This window comes from Phyllobates terribilis, unplaced genomic scaffold (genome assembly GCF_046119375.1).
Source record: "Phyllobates terribilis strain yellow unplaced genomic scaffold, ASM4611937v1 Scaffold_65__1_contigs__length_7625178, whole genome shotgun sequence".
NCBI classification, from domain to species: Eukaryota; Metazoa; Chordata; class Amphibia; order Anura; family Dendrobatidae; genus Phyllobates; species Phyllobates terribilis.
Genome location: NW_027362825.1, coordinates 2,717,198 through 2,743,776, shown reverse-complemented (window position 1 = coordinate 2,743,776; position 26,579 = coordinate 2,717,198).

Here is a 26,579-nt window from a genome sequence, read left to right as displayed (position 1 = left end):
AGCGGACAGGCACCAGTATTGGGAGAGGTGGACTGGCCGTCAAAGTCCAACGCAGCTCTGGCACAAACCCGGCGACACGGAGGTCGCACGGGAAGGAATGGACTGGCCGTGTCGGCTTCGCACTTTTTTGGTTTTAGAAGGGCATGACATGCCTATATCTGTGTTTCCCCCTCCTTTTACTCCTCCACCTCTTTTCTTTTCGAATGACTATATGTACTTGTCACTTTTCTATGTGTTAGTTGTATCTTCTGAGCAGTTTGTTAGCTTTTGGACACCTTTGAAGTGTTTTCTATGTGTTTTCTATGCGTTCCTATGTGTTTTTGATTGCCTGCCATTGGTTTAAACGGTGTTCGACGAACAGTTGGACGAACAGTTCGTAGAACATACGGATGTTCGACGAAACGAACTCGAACACTACGGGGGTGGCTCAACACTAGTAAACAGCTCTGCAGATTCAACCATTTGATCTACCCCAAACTCAGACGGGCAGCTGGAGTCTTGGGAGCTGTGAGGAAGCAAGTGCCATTGGGGTGACACCTCTGAGGACTGAAGTATTTGAGATGTTGAAGTTGAGGTGGAGGAGAGCCCACTTAAAGGAGCACTTGATAGCCGTTGAAGCACCTGCTGTTTTTGTGCCTCATCTGGAATTTGTAGCGATTGGCGTGGCCGTAAGAAAGGGATCGTATCACATTGTCCTCTAAAAGAAGTAGACATCTTAGTTTGGCTGGAAGATCGTCTTTCTTCTGCAGATGTTACTGTTGCTTTAACACCTACCCCACGGACACAACCTTTTTTTCCCTTCCCAAAACGCCTATTCCCCTTTCCACCAGCAGCAGGCCTTTTTCCACTCATTTTGGTGGTTAACTAATTGACAACTCTGGAGTTGTTTGCACAAAAAACGATGGATGGGAACCGAGCAGAGCTGAGTGGCCAAACTGTGGTATTAGCCCAAAAGGATTGGCTGGGTTAGATGCAGTAAAACAATTTAATTACATACAATGGTGGTGGTGTTTAGTATAGATGGACTAATAGAATAAGTCCCACACACTGATACAAGCCCAAAATTATTTTCCGAGCTAGATGCAGCTAAAAATTATTTCTAATTTGCAAGCTGGTGGAGCTTAGTATAGATAGACTGATTGAATAAGTCCCACACACTGCTACAAGCCCCAAATTATTTTCCGAGCTAGATGCAGATAAAAATTATTTCTAATTTGCAAGCTGGTGGAGGTTAGTATAGATGGACTAATAGAATAAGTCCCACACACTACTACAGGCCCAAAATTATTTTCAGAGCTAGATGCAGATAAAAATTATTTCCAAATTGAAAGCTGGTGGAGCTTAGTATAGATGGACTAATACCATAAGTCCCACACACTGCTACAGGCCCAAAATTATTTTCTGAGCTAGATGCAGATAAAAATTATTTCTAATTTGCAAGCTGGTGGAGCTTAGTATAGATGTACTAATACAATAAGTCCCACACACTGCTACAGGCCCAAAATTATTTTCCGAACTAGATGCAGATAAAAATTATTTCTAATTTGCAAGCTGGTGGAACATAGTATAGATGGACTAATACAATAAGTCCCACACACTGCTACAGGCCCAAAATTATTCTCCGAGCAAGATGCAGATAAAAATTATTTCTAATTTGCAAGCTGGTGGAGCTTAGTACAGATGGCCTAATAGAATGATGCTATGCCCAAAAGGTTTTACTTGGCTAGGTGTAGTAAAAAAAATTGTATTCTATACACAGGTGGTGTAGCTTGCAACACAGATACGCTACTCCACAGACTAACACACACTGCAAGAGGCCAAAAAGGATTTGCTTAGCTAGATTTAGCCAAAGGCTGTGAAAACACTAGCACAGCACTGGCACAGACCTGCCTGGCAAAATGTCGTAGGAAATGCTGTAACCTAGTCCTCAAAAGGACTGCAATTAAAACTAGTCCCTACTCCCAAGCTGTCTGTTTAAGAGCACAGACCTGCCTGTTAAAAGTCGTAGGAAATGCTGTAACCTAGTCCTCAAAAGGACTGCAATCACAACTATTCCCTACTCCCAAGCTATCTGTATATTTCTGAGAAAATTGGATTGAAATTAACACTGAAATTATAGCGCACACAGCAACAGCCGTGCCGTCTAACATGCAGCTGCAGCAGTGAGAAAATGGTGGCGACGGGGAAAATGGCTGGGTCTTATAGGGCAAGGACATGTGACATACACAGCCAATGACACATGCCCTTGCTTGTGTGAAAAAAAGCAGTTCGCTCTGTGTGTGCGCTGCTGATAGGCTGACAGATTGCACCGCCCCACTGTAAATGTGGGAAAGAGAAAAAAAAATGGAGATCTTCATTATTTTTGCAGAGATGCATCCCCTGCCCCTCCCCCCGCCCCGCTGTACACTCAAACTAATTATTAACATTGATTATCAGCATTACAGTGAAAAAATCCAGTTATGATTTTGGTGCACGAACAGTTACTGAACATTACCTCGAAAAGCCAAATTTTTTCAAATCGTTCGTGTTCGCCGAATGGATCGAAAACCGCTCAAAACAGCTCGAATTTGAGATTGGCGAACAGTTCGATTTGAACACCGCTCATCTCTAATCCTGACTTCTTCTGGCTTTTGTAATTTAACTCTTTCTAAGCCAAGCAGTAGAAAGATGAGCATTACTTGTGATGAAAGGAAATATACCATGATTTCTTTTATTTTAATATTGATTCGTAACCTGTTAGTTACAGCCAATTTTGAGCTTCATGACCAAGCACCGTTTTTTAAATCTGACATGTATCACTTTATGTGGCAATAACACTGGAATGCTTAACATATCCCCGTGATTCTGATAGTGTTATTTTGTAACACATTGTACTTTATATTAATGGTAAATTTAGGTCAATATATATTTAGTTTTTCTTGTGAAAATATCTAAAGTTGCACAATTTCATTGAAATGCGGTGATGCCCCATATGCCTTCAGAAACTACTGTTTGGTCACACAGCAGGGCTTTGAAAGTAAGAGCACTATTTGGGTTTTGGGAATGCAAATTTTGCAAGAATATTTTGAGGGTGACATTTGCGGAGTTCCAAAAGTACCAAAACGGCAGAAACCTCTCCAAAGTGATCCCATTTTATAAATTACTCCTCACAATGAATTCATCAACACCGGCAATTATTATTTTTGTCCAACAGGTGTTTTCACTCTGCAACATCCAGAATTGCAAATAAGCCAGTTTAGTGCCCAGCTTGTGCTTATGGAGACAAGCACCCCATACATTTTAAGTGGGCTCTCCTTGCTAGAGAAATGCCAAATCTGTGGATTCTTTGTCTTACCATTAACGTGGAAACCCCTATTTTTAGAATGAAAGATGACGGTCTTGAGTTGGGGCTTGAGTTTTTTGACTTCCTGGCTTTTTCCCAAACAGCTTTGTTCCTGGCATATTATTGAAGCATATTTGTCTCAGTAATGCCACAGCGATTCATAGTCAAACATAAATGGCTGAAATCATTCAGCTAGTGTCTGATAAATGCTGCCCGTATTAGCTATCAGGTTTCCTTTAAATCCTCATACAGCTAAGTCAAACTAAAATAAAACAAAGTGATGACGTCCAGAATGAAGGAAAAATTACAAAAAATATTATTTTCCTCAAAAGTTAAAAGTGTTCAGTTCTCAAGTTTCTATCATTTTATTTCCTGTAGATAGTTATAATGATTAGGACTTTTACATTCTCTGTAAACAGTCAGTCCATATGCTTTGTTTATTTTCTGCTTAAAATTTAATGGGTGAAGAAAAAAACTTTTACCGAAACCCGGGACCTTTAGATCTTCAGTCTAACGCTCTCCCAACTGTGCTATTTCGGCAGGACATGTTTAGATTCAGGAATGTTCAACACACTGTAGATGTCACAACTGGATGCATTTAATTTTGCTTTGACTTGTTTTTGCAAGATTATCTATATTTGAAAGTACCGCTATTTTGCGCACATATTTAAGAACTTACATTAATTCTTTGTGAATGAATAGAAAAAAACAGCAATTCTGCATTTTTTTTACATTTTCAAATTTACTCAATTCGCCAGGGTAATTCTGACTGTGTCTTTGTAGGACAGGTGATGATTGAGCATAAAACACAATTTGTAAGCATAATGTTGCATCAAGCTTTATTTTTTCTTAGGTGCAAACAATTGGAGTGAAGAAAGGAGATGCAAATTTAGAGGAAATATTCTACTGATTGTTAATGTTGAAAGTGAAAACATTTGTCCCAAAATGTGGTGAAACTTTGATGTCAGTATTATATCCGCATTTCAGACTTGTTAAACTATGTTCATCTGCTCTTTTAGCTTTTGTTTATTAAGTATATTTATAGTCTATTGATGCCTGAGGTAGAAAAATCTGAAATCAGACTTACTGGTAATTCGGTTTCTAGGAATCTTCGATGACAGCACCTTAGGAGGTTCACTCTCTGCCCTAATAAAGACAGAGAACGCATAGAGATGAAATAGTCCCTCCCATTTTCCTATCCACAGTATTTTTCCAATGCCAAAGCAACAACTAACATATGCACAAAGAAACTATTTGATGTTCCCAGAAGTCTTTTGTGAAAGCACAAATTCAGGACATTTAAGATTTGCCTCAAGGACCCACAGGAATACTGCCAAAGTGCCGACATTGTGAATTGGATTTGCTAAGCCCCCCATCACTTTTAGTTTTCGATTTGAGATTGCCACCAATAGAGCGGAACCCCAACTGATCAGTAACAGGAGTGAAGCTGTACAATTTCTTGAAAGAAAATACTAATGTCAGAAGTATTATTCAAACCCACTTTTAAAGGAGAGACTGTGAACTGAACGCAGCGCCTTAGACCACTTGGCCATCCTGACTTCTTATGGCTTTTGCAATTTAACTCTTTCTAAGCTAAGCAGTAGAAAGATGAGCATTACTTGTGATGAAAGGAAATATACCATGATTTATTTTATTTTAATATTGATTTGTAACCTATTAGTTACAGCCAATTTTGAGCTTCATGACCAAGCACCGTTTTTTAAATCTGACATGTATCACTTTATGTGGCAATAACACTGGAATGCTTAACATATCCCCGTGATTCTGATAGTGTTATTTTGTAACACATTGTACTTTATATTAATGGTAAATTCAGGTCAATATATATTTAGTTTTTCTTGTGAAAATATCTAATGTTGCACAATTTCATTGAAATGCGGTGATGCCCAATATGTCTTCAGAAACTACTGTTTGGTCACACAGCAGGGCTTTGAAAGTAAGAGCGCTATTTGGGTTTTGGGAATGCAGATTTTGCAAGAATATTTTGAGGGTGACATTTGCGGAGTTCCAAAAGTACCAAAACAGCAGAAACCCCTCCAAAGTGATCCCATTTTATAAATTACTCCTCACAATGAATTCATCAACACCAGCAATTACTATTTTTGTCCAACAGGTGTTTTCACTCTGCAACATCCAGAATTGCAAATAAGCCAGTTTAGTGCCCAGCTTGCGCTTATGGAGACTAGCACCCCATACATTTTAAGTGGGCTCTCCTCGCTAGAGAAATGCCAAATATGTGGATTCATTGTCTTACCATTAACGTGGAAACCCCTATTTTTAGAATGAAAGATGACGGTCCTGAGTTGGGGCTTGTGTTTTTTGCCTTCCTGGCTTTTTCCCCAAACAGCTTTGTTCCTGGCATATTTTTGAAGCATATTTGTCTCAGTAATGCCACAGTGATTCATAGTCAAACATAAATGGCTGAAATCATTCAGCTAGTGTCTGATACATGCTGCTCGTATTAGCTATCAGGTTTCCTTTAAATCCTCATACAGCTAAGTCAAACTAAAATAAAACAAAGTGATGACATCCAGAATGAAGGAAAAATTACAAAAAATATTATTTTCCTCAAAAGTTAAAAGTGTTCAGTTCTCAAGTTTCTATCATTTTATTTCCTGTAGATAGTTATAATGATTAGGACTTTTACATTCTCTGTAAACAGTCAGTCCTTATGCTTTGTTTATTTTCTGCTTAAAATTTAATGGGTGAAGAAAAAAACTTTTGCCAAAATCCGGGATTGAACCAGGGACCTTTAGATATTCAGTCTAACTCTCTCGAAAACTGAGCTATTTCGGCAGGACACATTTAGATTCAGCAATGTTCAACACACTGTAGATGTCACAACTGGATGTATTTATTTTTACTTTGACTTGATTTTGCAAGATTATCTACATTTGAAAGTCCCGCTATTTTGCGTACATATTTAAGAACTTACAATAATTCTTTGTGAATGAATAGAAAAAAAACAGCAATTCTGCATTTTTTTACATTTTCAAATTTACTCAATTCGCCAGGGTAATTCTGACTGTGTCTCTGTAGGACAGATGATGATTGAGCATAAAGCACAATTTGTAAGCATAATGTTGCATCAAGCTTTATTTTTTCTTAGGTGCAAACAATTGGAGTGAAGAAAGAAGATGCAAATTTAGAGAAAATATTCTACTGATTGTTAATGTTGAAAGTGAAAATATTTGTCCCAAAATGTGGTGAAATTTTGATGTCAATATCACATGCGCATTTCAGACTTGATAAACTATGTTCATCTGCTCTTTTAGCTTTTGTTTATTAAGTATATTTATAGTCTATTGATGCCTGAGGTAGAAACATCTGAAATTAGACTTACTGGTAATTCGGTTTCTAGGAATCTTCCACGACAGCACCTTAGGAGTAGTGTTGAGCCACCCCCGTAGTGTTCGAGTTCGGTTCGGTTCGTCGGACACCCGTGTGTTCGCCGAACTGTTCGTCGAACTGTTCGTCGAACACCTTCGAACATCGTTAAAACCAATGGCAAGCAAACAAAAACACATAGAAACACATAGAAAACACCTTCAAAGGTGTCCAAAAGCTGACAAACTGCTCAGAAGACACAACTAACACATGGAAAAGTGACAAGTACATATAGTCATGCGAAAAGAAAAGAGGTGGAGGAGTAAAAGGAGGGGGAGACACAGATATAGGCATGTCATGCCCTTCTAAAATCCAAAAAGTGAGAAGCCGACACGTTCAGTCTGCTCCTGCCCGTGCCACCTCCGTGTCGCCGGGTTTGTACCAGAGCCGCGGTGAACCCTGACGGCCAGCCCCCCTCTCCCAATACTGGTGCCTGTCCGCTGGTGGGTCGAGCGAGCCCCCCTGTGGTGGAGGCAGCTCTAAGCTTTTTAATTTAAATTGTCTCTCTAATTTGAATGAATACACTTTAAATCCATTTACAAGGATCTATTGGAGGGCAAGTCTCATGCCAGCAGCCACGTAATTCCAGCTCCAGCAGCGTCCACTAATGCTGCTGCAGTTAAAAAGCTTTTATAAGGATCGAGCTCGGCTGTCCACCGCAAGGCATCCTACTGCCAGTCCCAGCCCCTATGCTTTGGGGTGCCTCCTGATGCTCTTCACTGAGTATCCTGTGGTCCCGAAGCATTTCCTTTGAAAAAATTAAGTGTCCAAACTACAGGTGGTGTAGCTTGCTTAACAGCCGGGATAATCCGCTGACTAGCAGACACTGCTACTAGGCACAAAGTATTTCCTGGGCTAGATGCAGTTAAAAGTTTGTAATTAGATACTCTCGTTGGATGCTGAGAAAGCATTCCATAGAGTCTCCTGGCACGCCATATATGATTCTCTTAAAAAGCTTGGGGTAGGGGTCTAGGGGACCCTTTTATAGCCAAAATCACGGCCCTGTATCACAATACGTCACCTAGGCTGAAGATAAATGGAACTGTAGCACCCTGAGGGCTCGGTTGCTACAGAGGTATTGCACCTCACCCAGAGGTGTGATATCTCACTCTCAGGTAAGGATGGAGTATGGATCAGGACCCGACACCTGCATGCATTACACCACATTGCCGTGGGGCAGGGCGACCAATATGCCTCTGAGATGGGCACGACAGTCCCTGTCCCTCGCTGGAGTGGGGGGAGGGAACACTGAGGAAAGGGAACCCTGTAGTGCAGGAGCAGGGAGGAAGCAGTTCCTGGGTGCATTGAGAAGGGAGTATAAAAGGTGGGCACCATCTTAGTTCAGTGCAGAGAAGTCTGAGCAGAAGTGGCAGGGAACAGGGGCTCTGCATGAGCTCTGCTCCGGAGGCGGGCCTAGTAACAGAGGCCCAGGCCTGGAAGAGGGAGAAGGAAGGAAGAGGAGCGGAGAAGGCTCCAGGAACGAGGAATGAAGGGATCCCAGGGGTGCGGGTGGGTGAGTCGCCACCGCACGCCCGAATCCACCTGCGTGGAGGGGTCAGGCCAAAGGGGGAGACCGGTCCCCGAAACTAGTGGAGGCAGGAAACGACCCTCAGCTAGAAACCGGAGGCTGTGACATTTTATGTGGCGCAGCCCCTCGCTACACCCGCTAGGAAGGCACCACATAGGGTCAGGGAAACTGGCGCCAAGTTTACCAAGAGGAGGCCCGAGGCAGCCGGACAGAAGGGTTGGTAAGAAAGGCCAGACAAAGGACACACAAAGGGGGTCCTGTGAAGTGCTCCAAAGTTATCTGGGAGTTGTCTGAGCCCCTCACCTGGTGAGCACAGTACGACGTGGGCAGCCGTTACCTGCAGAAGTGGTCTGGATAATAATAACTGTGAGTAAAGGCCCTGGACTGCATCAATGACTCCGTGTCGTTACTGCTGCTGCCCTGCACCATCACCCCCATCCTCCGCATACACTGCCCTGAGGCTATACTCCTCCCGTGGGGAATTATGCTACGCTCCGCTGCACCCAGAACACCAGCCTCAGCGGTCTGCCCTGCAGCGGCGGTTCACTCTGACCGCAATCCACGGGTGGCGTAGTCGGACAATTAAACATCAAAACCACATAAATAGTTCCGCCACTGGTTTGACCACCCTGAGCTACGGAACCGGGTCGCCGCCACGAAGACTACAACCACCAGCATCCACCAAAAATGGTCCGGCTCCGGTTGTCCCAAGGCCCAGGGGGTGAATCAGAACATTTTCATCACCTTTCACAATCACCAATGGGACAAGGCAGGGATGTCCTCTGTCCCCTCTTTTATACATCCCAGTGACGGAGAACCTGCTCTCATCAATTCGCCATAACCCCAATATTAGGTGGATTGAGGTGGGAAGCACCGAGTACAAGTGCTCTCTATTTGCTGATGATGTCCTAGTATATATCACTCAATCACATATATCCATCCATGCTGTTATGGCTGAAATAGATCACTTTGTTACATGGTCAAATTTTAAAATCAATGCAGCGAAGTCTGAGGCCCTCGATGTCTCCCTCCCCAAATCCATATAGGATTCCATCCAGTCCAACTTTCTCTTTGCCTGGCCCTCACAGGGTATCAAATACTTAGGAATTCCTATTCATAGAGACCTCTCCCATCTTTGTTATCTTAATTTTGGGCCCTTTATTGAACAACTCCATACAGACCACGGTTGGCAAGCTAGAACTGTAAGATTCACTACGTGAACCACTGGTGTTTTGTGGAAAAGCACATGTACACTGTGTTCCAAATTATTATGCAAAAAGTGTTTAGGAGTGATAAGGGAAGAATTTGTTTGTTTGTCAGTTAAACTCACTGATGGTGATGTGTGTCAGGGCTCTTTATATCACTGTAAGCAATTGCAGACACCTGTGCTAATTAGTTTGGCAGGTGTGTCCAACGAAAGGCAAGACTACTTAAGAAGGCTGTCTCACATTATTAAGCAGCCTACATTTTTTGCCAAAATGGGAAAGAAAAAGGATGTGTCGGCTGCTGAGAAGCAACAAATTGTGGAGTGTTTAGGTCAAGGCATGACTACAATCAACATTGTGCGATGATCAGGATGAAGTGTCTTGGCATTCAAGAAGTATGTAGCTGATTCACAGTACACACGTGTGCGTGCTGATAAGGGCAAATTGAGGACTCTTTCCTACAGGCAATTACGTCAGGTTAAAAGAGCAGCGTCAAAAAAGCCTTGTCATAGCAGCAGACAAGTTTTTGAAGCTGCTGGTTCCTCCAACGTCCCCCGAACAACAAGATGCAGGGTCCTTCAGAGGTTTGCAGCTGTGCATACGCCATCCTGTCGACAAGCAGAAACGGCTCCAGGGGGCCAAACATTACATGAAGACTGATTTCAAAACTGTTTTGTTCACGGATGAGTGCCGTGCAGCGCTCGATGGTCCAGATGGATGGAGTGGAGGATGGCTGGTTGATGGACACCCCACGCAAACACGGCTACAGCGCCAACAAGGAGGAGGTGGAGTAATGTTTTGGGCTGGAATCATGGGGAGAGAGATTGTCGGCCCCTTTAGAATCCCTGAAGGCGCTAAAGATGAACTCCATAATGTATGTGGATTTTCTCAAACAGCACTTCCTGCCATGGTTCAAGAAGAAGAACCGTGTATTTCACAGCAAGATCATTTTTTTGCATGATAATGCACCATCTCATGCTGCACATAAAACATCTGCATCTCTGGCTAATATGGGCATAAAAGGGGACAAACTTATGGTGTGACCCCCATGCTCCCCTGACCTCTACCCCATTCAGAACCTCTGGAGCATCATCAAAAGGAGTGTCTATGATGGCGGGAGGCAGTTCACATCTAAGCAACAGCTCTGGGAGGGTATTCTGTCCTCATGCAAAACAATTGAAGCAGAAACCATCCAAAACCTGACAAATTCAATGGACGAGAGAGTTCAGAAGCTCCTTTCGAACAAGGGGTCCTATGTGAAAATGTAACATCACCGAGAATAAAGTTTTGAGTTGAAAACTGTTTGATTTCAGTTTCTAATAACCTGCTAATGCTTATAATTTCAAAAATGACCATTTTTTTGGTCTTTATTAAAATGAAAAGGTTGATCGAAAAGTTTGGGGGATCTAAGAGTGTGGCAACCCAGTAGTCATGATTACTTCGAATTCTGACAATATGAGGGTCATGTTGCAGGTAGTGCAGCAAGAAGGCACTTATGTGTCTTGCGCATCTCGGAGCCCCAAAATTATTTTCCGGGCTAGATGCAGCTAAAAATTATTATTAATTTTAAATCTGGTGGAGCTTAGTATAGATGGCCTAATAGGATCAGTGCTGCACACTGCTACAAAGCCCAAATTATTTTCCAGTCAAGATACAGATAAACATGATTAGTAATTTTAAATCTGGTGGAGCTTATTATAGATGGCCTAATAGAATCAGTGCTGCACACTGCTACAAAGCCCAAATTATTTTCCAGCCAAGATACAGATAAACATGATTAGTAATTTGAAAGCTTAAAACGGTTGGTAGGGTGATTTTAACCAATCATCAAGCTTTTACTCTCCCCAGGATGACACAGGGGTAGAAAAGTCGTTTCGGATCCATGATTTGTTCATCTTTATGAACGTGAGTCTGTCTACATTATCAGTGGAGAGCCGCGTGCGCTTATCTGTCAGCACACCACCAGCAGCGCTGAACACACGTTCAGACAGAACGCTGGCTGCGGGGCATGACAAGATCTCCAAGGCGTAAGTGGCTAGCTCTGGCCATTTATCCAGATTGGAAGCCCAAAAAGAGCAAGGGTCCAGTGACACAGTCATGGCTTCAATGTTTACTTGGAGATACTCCTGTACCATCGTCTCTAGGCGTTGACTATGTGTCAGACTTCTTGTCTCCTGTGGCCTTGCAAAGGATGGGCTTAAAAAAGTGGTGAAATGATTCCGCAAAATTGATGTTACCAGCAGATACTGTGGTTCTGTTATGGTTTGAGTGCTGAACACTTGACGGTCCCACGGTTGGCAAGTTGGAACTGTGAGATTCACTACGTGCACCACTGGTGTTTTGTGGAAAAGCGCATGTAAGATTCTGCAACAGTCTCTGCTGATACTCCTGCATGCGTGCATCCCTTTCTATGGCAGGAATAATTTCTGCAAATTTACTTTTGTACCGGGGATCTAAAAGTGTGGCAACCCAGTAGTCAGGATTATTTCTAATTCTCACAATTCGAGGGTCATGTTGCAGGTAGTGCAGCAAGAAGGCACTCATGTGTGTTGCGCATCCAGGAGCACCAAGTCCCTGTTGTGTTGGTGGCGAGGTAACAATCATGCTTCCTTCCTCTGTCCTCTCCCCCCAACCTCGCACAACAGAAATGTGATCAAGGTCTCCCTCATCTGATGAGTCTTCCATCAGTTCGTCCTCCACTTCTTCCTGGGCTCCTGCACCTTCCTCACTAGTTTGGCTGCTACCATGCGCCCTGGTAAAACCATCTCCCCCACCCTCACATGCCTGCCGCCTTGGTGCTGCCGACCCTCTGGACCTTGCAGATGTTAGCCCTTCCGCATGCAACTCCTCCTCCTCTACTTCCTCCACCTCCTCTTGTGCCACCACCTGACTCCGAATTCTGTTTAACATGTGCTCCAGCATGTAAATCACAGGAATAGTCATGCTGATAATGGCATCGTCAGCACTAAACATCTTCGTCGCCATTTCAAAACTGTGCAGAAGGGTGCATAGGTCCCTGATCTGAGACCACTCCTCCAGCGTGATTTGCCCCACCTCTGGATCTCGTTGGCCCAGGCTATACGTCAGAACGTATTGCACCAGGGCTTGTCGGTGCTGCCACAGTCACTGCAACATGTGCAGAGTTGAATTCCACCGGGTAGGCACATCGCATTTTAGCCGGTGAAGTGGCAGGCCCAACGACTTCTGTAGAGATGTAAGACGCTGAGCTGCGGGATGCGAACGGCGGAAGTGAGCACACAGCGACCGTGCCCTCTGCAGAAGGCCATCTAGTCCGGGATAGTGGGCTAAAAATTGCTGGACAACCAGGTTCAACACGTGAGCCATACAAGGCACGTGTGTGACATTGCCCCGGCGAAGGGCCGCACCCAGGTTTGCAGCATTGTCGCACACGGCCTTCCCTGGTTTCAGGTCCAGTGGAGACAACCATTCATGAAATTGGTTCTCCAGAGCTGACCACAACTCCTCAGCTGTGTGACTCACATTTCCCAGACATTTCAAAGTAAAAACCGCCTGATGACGTTGAGCCCTACTGCCAGCATAGTAAGGAGGTGTGCAGGATCCCTTCTGCGCAGTTAGAAAGCTTGTGGCATGACCAGACAGGCTTTGGGTGCAGGTGGAAGACCGAGAGGAGGTTGAGGAGGCAGAAGCAGTGGAGGAACTTTGACATAAAGAGGATTGACGCACAACTCGTGGGGACGGCAAGACTTGGACAGCAGCCCCTTGTCCTGCTGTCACCATAGTTACCCAGTGCCCAGTCAGCGACATGTAACGCCCCTGTCCATGCCTACTCATCCAAGAGTCTGTGGTGAAATGCACCCTGTCACAAACAGAGTTTCTCAAAGAAGCGGTGATGTTGTGTGCGACATGCTGGTGGAGCGCAGGCACACCTTTCTTTGAGAAGTAGTGCCGACTGGGCATCTGATACTGGGGCACTGCGACGGACATAAGGTCTCGAAAATCCTTTGTGTCCACCAGGCGGAAAGGCAGCATTTCTGTAGCCAAGAGCTTGCAGATGGTGAAATTCAACCTCTTAGCTTTCTCATGGCTAGGAGGAAATGGTCTTTTACTTGTCCACATCTGAGGGACCGAGGGCTGGCTATCGTGCTTAGACGGGGTTGATAAGGGTGTCCCCGGCAAACTGCCGGTCTGTGAGGAAGATGCAGGCGGACATGTTAGGTTGCCTTGATCCAAAGGTGGGGCTATCGATGTCGGACAGCGCTCAACACCAGCTGGTGTTACCACCTCCAAAGAAAATGATGACCTGCCAATCACGCTGGCTGTTGCGGGTAAAGAGGTGGCAGGTCTGCGCCCCAAAACAGGTGTGACTGCTGTCCCCCCAGTCACAGAGGATGAAGAGGCCGCGGATGCACAAGATATGGCAGACGGTGGTTGGCCCGGCCGGCTAGGCCGCATTGTAGCACACTGAGCTTCCCACTGCAACTTATGCTTCATGTCCATGTGCCGGTTCATGCATGAAGTACTCAAACTATGTATTTTTTGGCCTCAACTTAGCTTTTGCTGACAAATGTTACAGATAACACGAGTTGGGTCATCTTTATCGATCTGAAGAAATGCCCAGGCTATGCAAGGCTTAGCACCCATGCGACCTGAAGAGCCACCACGACTTGTGGTGAGAGGCAGAGTTGTGTTTGACGATGCAGTTGTTGACGTGCTTCCAGTACTATTTCTCTGTCCAGGAAGGCGCAACCTGACCTCGTCGTCACTAGCATCTTCCTCCACCTCGTCTGCTGACCTCATCTCTTGGATGACTGTGGGTTGACAGTAAGTGGGATCTCCAACCTCATCATCATCACCCTGTGCGTTATCACACCCGTCGTCCTCAGAGCCAACCTGTTCCTGCCCTGACAAAAAACTAAAGTTGTCGCTCCAATCAGGTATTTGAGTCTCATCATCGTCTTCCTCATTGTCTCCACCAACAGGAGTTACAGTTTGGGAATGAGGGTCTACATTATGGTCAGAACCTTCTGCGTCTGGTCCTGGATCCGACTCATAAAGATTCTGGGCATCAGTGCAGATCATTTCCTCGTCTGGATTCACAGATGCGCTGGAGTCGACCTCTGATTCCCAGGCTATAGTATGAGTAAACAGCTCTGCAGACTCAACCATCTGTTCTACCTCATACTCAGACGGGCAGCTGGAGATTTTGGAGCTGTGAGGAAGCAAGTGCGATTGGGGTGACACCTTTGAGGACTGGAGTATTTGTGATGTTGAAGTTGATGTGGAGGAGAGCCTACTTAAAGGAGCACTTGATATCCGTTGAAGCACCTGCTGTTTTTGTGCCTCATCTGGAATTTGTAGCGATTGGCGTGGCCGTAAGAAAGGGATCTTATCACATTGTCCGCTAAAAGAAGTAGACATTTTAGTTTAGCTGGAAGATGGTCTTTCTTCTGCAGATATTAATGTTGCTTTAACACCTAACCCACGGACACAACCTTATTTCCCCTTCCCAACACGCCTATTCCTCTTTCCACCAGCAGCAGGCCTTTTTCCACTCATTTTGGTGGTTAACTAATTCACAACTCTGTGTTATGCACACGCCCGGACTAACTGGCGTGTGCGGTTGTAGTGGTTCCACTGGACCATGAACCGGAGAGTGCCTGGAGGGGTGTGACTAAGTATCTGGCCGATCCGACCAAGGTGGCACGACGGCATACGACGCCAGTGCACCAGGGAGAAACCGGGCAGAGGGACCAGGTGCTACTCCAGGTCAAACTCCGGACACGGGGGTTGACCCACACAGGGATTACTGGAACAGGCTGGTAGGCTGGCACACAGACTGGTGGGTATAGGCAGGCACGACTGGTATGCAGGCAGGCGGGTAAGCAGGCAGGGGGGTACAGGCAAGCACAGCTAGAGTGCAGACAGGGAGGCACTAGCAGGTAGGAACACAGGCGGGATAGGACCCAGTACACACTGGGACTCAGGAACATTACAGGCAGAGGGGTACAGGCAGGGCAGGACAGGACTGCCGGAGCAGCGGGCAGAAGCAGGGCAGGACAGGACTGCCGGAGCAGCGGGCAGAAGCAGGGCAGGACAGGACTGCCGGAGCAGCGGGCAGAAGCAGGGCAGGACAGGACTGCCGGAGCAGCGGGCAGAAGCAGGGCAGGACAGGACTGTCGGAGCAGCACGGACAGGACTCTGTTCACACGGAACAGACAGGAAGGGAAAGGCAGAGCCAGATACCCACAGGGTACTTGCAGTGAAGTAGCGAGGGGACCACAAACTCACAAACGGGAGTACAGAGACAACAAGCAGGAGTTAGGTACGAGTTCAGACTCTGCAGAAAAAGGAAGGGAACGGACATAGAGGCAAAACAGGTAAAGGATAGGAGAGAGTTCAGACTGGAACTGAGTGTACGGAGGAGACCGACACTGCAGCGGGATACAGGAGCGGGTCTGGGAATACTGCCCCCAGAGAGGCGGGACGAACAGGCAAGGAGCGTGTTCAGACAGGACAGACAAGATACAGGAGCGGGTCTAGGTAATCGGCCCCTAGAAGGCGGGAGGAACAGGCTAGGAGCGTGTTCAGACAGGACAGACAAGATACAGGAGCGGGTCTAGGTAATCGGCCCCTAGAAGGCGGGAGGAACAGGCTAGGAGCGTGTTCAGACAGGACAGACAAGAGAACACAGAAAGGACTCAGTTCAGACACGGGAACTAATACCGCAAAGCAGGAGACATACAAGACTCAGTTCAGACACGGGAACTAATACCGCAAAGCAGGAGACATACAGGACTCAGTTCAGACACGGGAGCTGATACCGCAAAGCAGGAGACATACAGGACTCAGTTCAGACACGGGAACTAATACCGCAAAGCAGGAGACATACAGGACTCAGTTCAGACACGGGAACTAATACCGCAAAGCAGGAGACATACAGGACTAAGTTCAGACAGGCCTGGAAATACAGCCTCCAGGAAAGGCAGACAAGGAAACAAAGAACGGGACCTGGCACCTTCAGAGTGCAAGCACACACTGAAGGAAACACTATGCTCAGGCAGGGATAGAAGGGAGCTGCTGAGCTATATACCAAGTGACAGACAGCAATAGGCTGAGGACGCACAAGGGGCGTGACCCACAGCAGGTACAAAAAGCAGGAAGTGATCGGGCGCCGCCCTTAAGCAGCAGAAACAGACACAAACAGACAGCATGGAGGGAAGCCAGAGAGACATTCTGGACAGGAGATCAAGTGCGCTCTCTTGCACAGTGGGAGATGGACCACCATGCAAGGACGCCGCCAGGTATGTTACAGTACCTCCCCCCTTACGCCCCCTCTTCTTCAGGCCTGCCAGAATCTTCCGCAGGGAATTCGAGGACCAGTCGTTCACTGGGTTGGAGGGGGACAGAGACTTGAGGGTAATCTCTGCTTCGAGGTACATCTTGTCAAGCTCACAGGAAAAAATAGACGGGTTATCAGGTACATAATGAGGAAAAGTCACTGTCACTTTGTTATCTGGTGGTATCCCGGAGGATTCAGGAAACAACTGGAGGTCCTCCGCCGGGTCAGAAGAGTGCAGAGGCTCAGAGAAAACAACTGCTTCAGAGTACACTAGGTCGGACTCACTGGAGGAAGCAGGCGAGGTATCAGGTACAGAGTATAGGAGAGTCCCTGTCCTTTCACCACCAGGTGGCACCCCAAAGGGTTCTGAACACAACTGGAGGTCCTCCGCCTGGTCGGAGGGGTGTAGAGACTCGGGAGAAACCTCTGCTTCGGAGTACACTAGGTTGGACTCACTGGACGAAGCGAGCGAGGTATCAGGTACAGAGTATAGGAGAGTCTCTGTCCTTTCGCTACCAGGTAGCACCCCGAAGGGTTCAGGAGACAACTGGAGATCCTCCGCCTGGTCGGAGGGGTGTAGAGACTCGGAGGTAACTACCACTTTGGGGTACCCATTGTCAGGCTCACAGGACGAAGCGGACAAAGTATTGAGTACCGGGTGTAGAGAAGTCTCTCTCCATTTGTCATCGAGTGGTATCCCGGAGGGTTCAGGAGGCAACAGGGGATCCTCCGCCAGGTAGGAGAGGTGCACAGACTCAGAGGTAACCACAGCTTTGGAGCATCCTTGGACATGCACACCGGTTAAAGAGAGAGAAGCATCTGATGCCGGGTGCAGGAAGTTCTCCTGTGTGGAGTCTGGATGGGCAGAAGTCTCTTTGGGCAGGAGAACTGGTGCACTACCCACGCACATTACCCATTGGGGTTTCTCCGGGATACAGGGAGATGAAGCTTCAGTAGGGACTTCAAGGTTGGGGTCAGGAGGTCTCAGGGAGGACAGACCCTGGCGTGACGGCTTGCCTCTAAGTCTAGCACGTCTGGACTGCCTCTTGAGGTTGAGAGAAGTATTCCGGAAAGCGTAGTCACCCTGTGAGGATTCTGGGTGGGCAGTAGTCTCATTGGGCTGGAGGACTATTGCGCTACCCACACACATTACCCATCGGGGCTGCTCCGGGATATTGGGAGGTGAAGCTTCAGCAGGAGCCTCCGGGTTAGGATCATCGAAGACCATTAGAAAGGCCACCAGGAAGGCCATTAGGTCCAGGAGGATCGGATCCTGTGTTTCATATAGGGGGTTGATCCATTCCAAGGCATCACCCGCCAGGTAAGACATCATAAAGGCCACTTTAGCCCAATCGGAAGGAAAATAGAGAGGGTAGGCCTTAAAGTGTAGCATGCATTGCTCCACAAATGCACGACACTGTCTTGGATCCCCATAGTAACGTGGCGGATCCGCAGGAACGAGAGCTGATAGATCCATCTGGACGGTGCGTAATTTCGCCTGGAACTCAGCTAGGAGAAAAAAAATTTATTTATTTATTTTAATGCATATATTCGCTGGAAAACTTCTCAGAGAGCGAAGGCCGTGGGGCTCAACGGGAACCATGGCCTGAGCATGCTGTTATGCACACGCCCGGACTGACTGGCGTGTGCGGTTGTAGTGGTTCCACTGGACCATGAACCGGAGAGTGCCTGGAGGGGCGTGACTAAGTATCTGGCCGATCCGACCAAGGTGGCACGACGGCATACGACGCCAGTGCACCAGGGAGAAACCGGGCAGAGGGACCAGGTGCTACTCCAGGTCAAACTCCGGACACGGGGGTTGACCCACACAGGGATTACTGGAACAGGCTGGTAGGCTGGCACACAGACTGGTGGGTATAGGCAGGCAAGACTGGTATGCAGGCAGGCGGGTAAGCAGGCAGGGGGGTACAGGCAAGCACAGCTAGAGTGCAGACAGGGAGGCACTAGCAGGTAGGAACACAGGCGGGATAGGACCCAGTACACACTGGGACTCAGGAACATTACAGGCAGAGGGGTACAGGCAGGGCAGGACAGGACTGCCGGAGCAGCGGGCAGAAGCAGGGCAGGACAGGACTGCCGGAGCAGCGGGCAGAAGCAGGGCAGGACAGGACTGCCGGAGCAGCGGGCAGAAGCAGGGCAGGACAGGACTGCCGGAGCAGCGGGCAGAAGCAGGGCAGGACAGGACTGCCGGAGCAGCACGGACAGGACTCTGTTCACACGGAACAGACAGGAAGGGAAAGGCAGAGCCAGATACCCACAGGGTACTTGCAGTGAAGTAGCGAGGGGACCACAAACTCACAAACGGGAGTACAGAGACAACAAGCAGGAGTTAGGTACGAGTTCAGACTCTGCAGAAAAAGGAAGGGAACGGACATAGAGGCAAAACAGGTAAAGGATAGGAGAGAGTTCAGACTGGAACTGAGTGTACGGAGGAGACCGACACTGCAGCGGGATACAGGAGCGGGTCTGGGAATACTGCCCCCAGAGAGGCGGGACGAACAGGCAAGGAGCGTGTTCAGACAGGACAGACAAGATACAGGAGCCGGTCTAGGTAATCGGCCCCTAGAAGGCGGGAGGAACAGGCTAGGAGCGTGTTCAGACAGGACAGACAAGATACAGGAGCGGGTCTAGGTAATCGGCCCCTAGAAGGCGGGAGGAACAGGCTAGGAGCGTGTTCAGACAGGACAGACAAGAGAACACAGAAAGGACTCAGTTCAGACACGGGAACTAATACCGCAAAGCAGGAGACATACAAGACTCAGTTCAGACATGGGAACTAATACCGCAAAGCAGGAGACATACAGGACTCAGTTCAGACACGGGAGCTGATACCGCAAAGCAGGAGACATACAGGACTCAGTTCAGACACGGGAACTAATACCGCAAAGCAGGAGACATACAGGACTCAGTTCAGACACGGGAACTAATACCGCAAAGCAGTAGACATACAGGACTAAGTTCAGACAGGCCTGGAAATACAGCCTCCAGGAAAGGCAGACAAGGAAACAAAGAACGGGACCTGGCACCTTCAGAGTGCAAGCACACACTGAAGGAAACACTATGCTCAGGCAGGGATAGAAGGGAGCTGCTGAGCTATATACCAAGTGACAGACAGCAATAGGCTGAGGACGCACAAGGGGCGTGACCCACAGCAGGTACAAAAAGCAGGAAGTGATCGGGCGCCGCCCTTAAGCAGCAGAAACAGACACAAACAGACAGCATGGAGGGAAGCCAGAGAGACATTCTGGACAGGAGATCAAGTGCGCTCTCTTGCACAGTGGGAGATGGACCACCATGCAAGGACGCCGCCAGGTATGTTACACTCTGGAGTTGTTTGCACAAAAAAACAATGGATGGGAACCGAGCAGAGCTGAGTGGCCAAACTGTGGTATTAGGCCAAAACTATTGGCTGGGTTAGATGCAGAAAAAAATTATATTCAATTTGCAACCTGATGGAGGTCAGTATAGATGTACTAATAGAACAAGTCCCACACACAGCAAGAAGCCCAAATATTTTTTCAGAGGTAGATGCAGAAAAAAATTGTATTCAGTTTGCAACCTGATGGAGGTCAGTATAGATGGACTAATAGAACAAGTCCTACACACAGCTAGAAGCCCAAATATTTTTTCAGAGGTAGATGCAGAAAAAAATTATATTCAGTTTGCAACCTGATGGAGGTCAGTATAGATGGACTAATAGAACAAGTCCCACACACAGCTAGAAGGCCAAATATTTTTTTAGAGGTAGATGCAGATAAAAATTATTTTTAATTTGCAGCCTGATGGAGGTCAGTATAGATGGACTAATAGAGAAAGTCCCAAACACTGCTAGAAGGCCAAATATTTTTTCAGAGCTAGATGCAGACAAGAAATTATTTTGAATTTGCAACCTGATGGAGGTCAGTATAGATGGACTAATAGAGAAAGTCCCACACACTGCTAGAAGGCCAAATATTTTTTCAGAGCTAGATGCAGACAAAAAATTATTTTTAATTTGCAACCTGATGGAGGTCAGAATAGATGGACTAATAGAGAAAGTCCCACACACTGCTAGAAGGCCAAATATTTTTTCACAGCTAGATGCAGATATAAATTATTTTTAATTTGCAACCTGATGGAGGTCAGTATAGGTGGACTAATAGAGAAAGTCCCACACACTGCTAGAAGGCCAAATATTTTTTCAGAGCTAGATGCAGAAAAATTATTTTCAGTTTGCAACCTGATGGAGGTCAGTATAGATGGACTAATAGAACAAATCCCACACACAGCTAGAAGGCCAAATATTTTTTCAGAGGTAGATGCAGATAAAAATTATTTTTAAGTTGCAGCCTGATGGAGGTCAGTATAGATGGACTAATAGAGAAAGTCCCACTCACTGCTAGAAGGCCAAATATTTTTTCAGAGCTAGATGCAGACAAAAAATTATTTTTAATTTGCAACCTGATGGAGGTCAGTATAGATGGACTAATAGAGAAAGTCCCACACACTGCTAGAAGGCCAAATATTTTTTCAGAGCTAGATACAGATAAAAATTATTTTTAATTTGCAGCGTGATGGAGGTCAGTATAGATGGCCTAATAGAACAAGCCCCACACACTGCTAGAAGGCCAAATATTTTTTCAGAGCTAGATGCAGAAAAAAATTATATTCAGTTTGCAACCTGATGGAGGTCAGTATAGATGGACTAATAGAACAAGTCCCACACACTGCTAGAAGCCCAAATATTTTTTCAGAGCTAGATGCAGAAAAAAATTATATTCAATTTGCAACCTGATGGAGGTCAGTATAGATGGACTAATAGAATGATGCTATGCCCAAAAGATTTTACTTCACTAGGTGCAGTAAAAAAATTGGTATTCTATACACAGGTGGTATATCTTGCAACACAGATAGGCTACTCCACTGACTAACACACTCTGCAATAGGCCAAAAAGGATTAGCTTTGCTAGATTCAGCCAAATGCTGTGAAAAAAACTTGCACAGCACTGGCACAGACCTGCCTGGCAAAAACTGATAGGAACTGATGTAACCTAGTCCTGAAAAGGACTGCAATTACAATTAGTCTTTACTCCCACAATCTATCTATTTAAGAGCACAGACCTGCCTGATAAAAGTCGTAGGAAATGCTGTAACCTAGTCCTTAAAAGGACTGCAATCACAACTATTCCCTACTCCCAAGCTATCTGTAGATTTGTGCGAAAATTGGCTTGAAATTAACAAGGTATAGCACACACAGCAACAGCGGTGCCGTCTAACACGCAGCTGCAGCAGTGAGAAAATGGTGGCGACGGGGAAAATGGCTTGGTCTTATAGGACAAGGACATGTGACATACACTGCCAATGACACATGCCCTTGCTTGTGTGAAAAAAAGCACTTCGCTCCTTGTGTGCGCTGCTGATAGGCTGACAGATTCCACCTCCCCACTGTAAATGCGGGAAAGAGAAAAAAAAATGGAGATCTTCATTATTCCTGCAGAGATCCATCCCCTGCCCCTCCCCCCACCCCGCTGCACACTCAAACTGCGTATTAACATTAATTTTCATCATTACTGAGAAAAAATCCAGTTATGATTTTGGTGCACGAGCAGTTATCGAACATAACCTCAAACAGCCGAATTTTTCTCAAATCGTTCGTGTTCGCCGAACGGCTCGAACACCGCCCAAAACAGCTCGAATTTGAGATTGGCGAACAGTTCGAGTCGAACAACGCTCATCTCTACTTAGGAGGTTCACTCTCTGCCCTAATAGGGACAGAGAACACATAGAGATGAAATAGTCCCTCCCATTTTCCTATCCACAGTATTTTTCTGATGCCATAGCAACAACTAACATATGCACAAAGAAACTATTTGATGTTCCCAAAAGTTTTTTGTGAAAGCACAAATTCAGGACATTTAAGATTTGCCTCAAGGACCCCAAGGAATACTGCCAAAGTGCCAACGTTGAGAATTGGTTTTTCTAAGCCCCATCACTTTTAGTTTTCGATTTGAGATTGCCACCAATAGAGCAGAACCCCAACTGATCAGTAACAGGAGTGAAGCTGTACAATTTCTTGAAAGAAAATGTTAATGTCAGAAGTAGGATTTGAATCCACGCCTCCAGGAGAGACTGCGAACTAAACGCAGTGCCTTTGACCGCTCGGCCATCCTGACTTTTTCTGGCTTTTGTAATTTAACTCTTTCTAAGCTAAGCAGTAGAAAGATGAGCAATACTTGTGATGAAAGGAAATATACCATGATTTCTTTTATTTTAATATTGAATTGTAACCTATTAGTTACAGCCAATTTTGAGCTTCATGACCAAGCACCGTTTTTTAAATCTGACATGTATCACTTTATGTGGCAATAACACTGGAATGCTTAACATATCCCCGTGATTCTGATAGGGCTATTTTGTAACACATTGTACTTTATATTAATGGTAAATTTAGGTCAATATATATTTAGTTTTTCTTGTGAAAATATCTAAAGTTGCACAATTTCATTGAAATGCGGTGATGCCCCATACGTCTTCAGAAACTACTGTTTTTTCACACAGCAGGGCTTTGAAAGTAAGAGCGCTATTTGGGTTTTGGGAATGCAGGTTTTGCAAGAATATTTTGAGGGTGACATTTGCGGAGTTCCAAAGTACCAAAACAGCAGAAACCTGTCCAAAGTGATCATATTTTATAAATTACTCCTCACAATGAATTCATCAACACCGGCAATGACTATTTTTGTCCAACAGGTGTTTTCACTCTGCAACATCCAGAATTGCACATAAGCCAGTTTAGTGCCCAGCTTGCGCTTATGGAGAAAAGCACCCCATACATTTTAAGTGGGCTCTCCTTGCTAGAGAAATGCCAAATCTGTGGATTCTTTGTCTTACCATTAACGTGGAAACCCCTATTTTTAGAATGAAAGATGACGGTCTTGAGTTGGGGCTTGTGTTTTTTGACTTCCTGGCTTTTTCCCCAAACAGCTTTGTTCCTGGCATATTTTTGAAGCATATTTGTCTCAGTAATGCCACAGCGATTCATAGTCAAACATAAATGGCTGAAATCATTCAGCTAGTGTCTGATACATGCTGCCCGTATTAGCTATCAGGTTTCCTTTAAATCCTCATACAGCTAAGTCAAACTAAAATAAAACAAAGTGATGATGTCCAGAATGAAGGAAAAATTACAAAAAATATTATTTTCCTCAAAAGTTAAAAGTGTTCAGTTCTCAAGTTTCTATCATTTTATTTCCTGTAGATAGTTATAATGATTAGGACTTTTACATTCTCTGTAAACAGTCAGTCCATATGCTTTGTTTATTTTCTGCTTAAAATTTAATGGGTGAAGAAAAAAGCTTTTGCCAAATGCGGGACCTTTAGATCTTCAGTCTAACGCTCTCCCAACTGAGCTATTTCGGCAGGACACGTTTAGATTCAGAAATGTTCGACACACTGTAGATGTCACAACTGGATGCAATTATTTTTACGTTGACTTGTTTTTGCAAGATTATCTATATTTGAAAGTCCCGCTATTTTGCGCACATATTTAAGAACTTACATTAATTCTTTGTGAATGAATAGAAAAAAACAGCAATTCTGCATTTTTTTTACATTTTCAAATTTACTCAATTCGCCAGGGTAATTCTGACTGTGTCTCTGTAGGACAGGTGATGATTGAGCATAAAACACAATTTGTAAGCATAATGTTGCATCAAGCTTTATTTTTTCTTAGGTGCAAACAATTGGAGTGAAGAAAGGAGATGCAAATTTAGAGGAAATATTCTACTGATTGTTAATGTTGAAAGTGAAAACATTTGTCCCAAAATGTGGTGAAACTTTGATGTCAGTATCACATCCGCATTTCAGACTTGTTAAACTATGTTCATCTGCTCTTTTAGCTTTTGTTTATTAAGTATATTTATAGTCTATTGATGCCTGAGGTAGAAAAATCTGAAATCAGACTTACTGGTAATTCGGTTTCTAGGAATCTTCGACGACAGCACATTAGGAGGTTCACTCTCTGCCCTAATAGGGACAGAGAATGCATAGAGATGAAATAGTCCCTCCCATTTTCCTATCCACAGTATTTTTCCGATGCCAAAGCAACAACTAACATATGCACAAAGAAACTATTTGATCTTCCCAGAAGTCTTTTGTGAAAGCACAAATTCAGGACATTAAAGTTTTGCCTCAAGGACCCCCAGTAATACTGCCAAAGTGCCAACGTTGAGAATTGGTTTTTCTAAGCCCCATCACTTTTAGTTTTCGATTTGAATTTGCCACCAATAGAGCAGAACCCCAACTGATCAGTAACAGGAATGAAGCTGTACAATTTCTTGAAAGAAAATGTTAATGTCAGAAGTAGGATTTGAATCCACGCCTCCAGGAGAGACTGCGAACTAAACGCAGTGCCTTTGACCGCTCGGCCATCTTGACTTTTTCTGGCTTTTGTAATTTAACTCTTTCTAAGCTAAGCAGTAGAAAGATGAGCAATACTTGTGATGAAAGGAAATATACCATGATTTCTTTTATTTTAATATTGAATTGTAACCTATTAGTCACAGCCAATTTTGAGCTTCATGACCAAGCACCGTTTTTTAAATCTGACATGTATCACTTTATGTGGCAATAACACTGGAATGCTTAACATATCCCCGTGATTCTGATAGTGCTATTTTGTAACACATTGTACTTTATATTAATGGTAAATTTAGGTCAATATATATTTAGTTTTTCTTGTGAAAATATCTAAAGTTGCACAATTTCATTGAAATGCGGTGATGCCCCATACGTCTTCAGAAACTACTGTTTGGTCACACAGCAGGGCTTTGAAAGTAAGAGCGCTATTTGGGTTTTGGGAATGCAGGTTTTGCAAGAATATTTTGAGGGTGACATTTGCGGAGTTCCAAAGTACCAAAACAGCAGAAACCTGTCCAAAGTGATCATATTTTATAAATTACTCCTCACAATGAATTCATCAACACCGGCAATGACTATTTTTGTCGAACAGGTGTTTTCACTCTGCAACATCCAGAATTGCAAATAAGCCAGTTTAGTGCCCAGCTTGCGCTTATGGAGACAAGCACCCCATACATTTTAAGTGGGCTCTCCTTGCTAGAGAAATGCCAAATCTGTGGATTCTTTGTCTTACCATTAACGTGGAAACCCCTATTTTTAGAATGAAAGATGACGGTGTTGAGTTGGGGCTTGTGTTTTTTGACTTCCTGGCTTTTTCCCCAAACAGCTTTGTTCCTGGCATATTTTTGAAGCATATTTGTCTCAGTAATGCCACAGCGATTCATAGTCAAACATAAATGGCTGAAATCATTCAGCTAGTGTCTGATACATGCTGCCCGTATTAGCTATCAGGTTTCCTTTAAATCCTCATACAGCTAAGTCAAACTAAAATAAAACAAAGTGATGATGTCCAGAATGAAGGAAAAATTACAAAAAATATTATTTTCCTCAAAAGTTAAAAGTGTTCAGTTCTCAAGTTTCTATCATTTTATTTCCTGTAGATAGTTATAATGATTAGGACTTTTACATTCTCTGTAAACAGTCAGTCCATATGCTTTGTTTATTTTCTGCTTAAAATTTAATGGGTGAAGAAAAAAGCTTTTGCCAAATGCGGGACCTTTAGATCTTCAGTCTAACGCTCTCCCAACTGAGCTATTTCGGCAGGACACGTTTAGATTCAGAAATGTTCGACACACTGTAGATGTCACAACTGGATGCAATTATTTTTACTTTGACTTGTTTTTGCAAGATTATCTATATTTGAAAGTACCGCTATTTTGC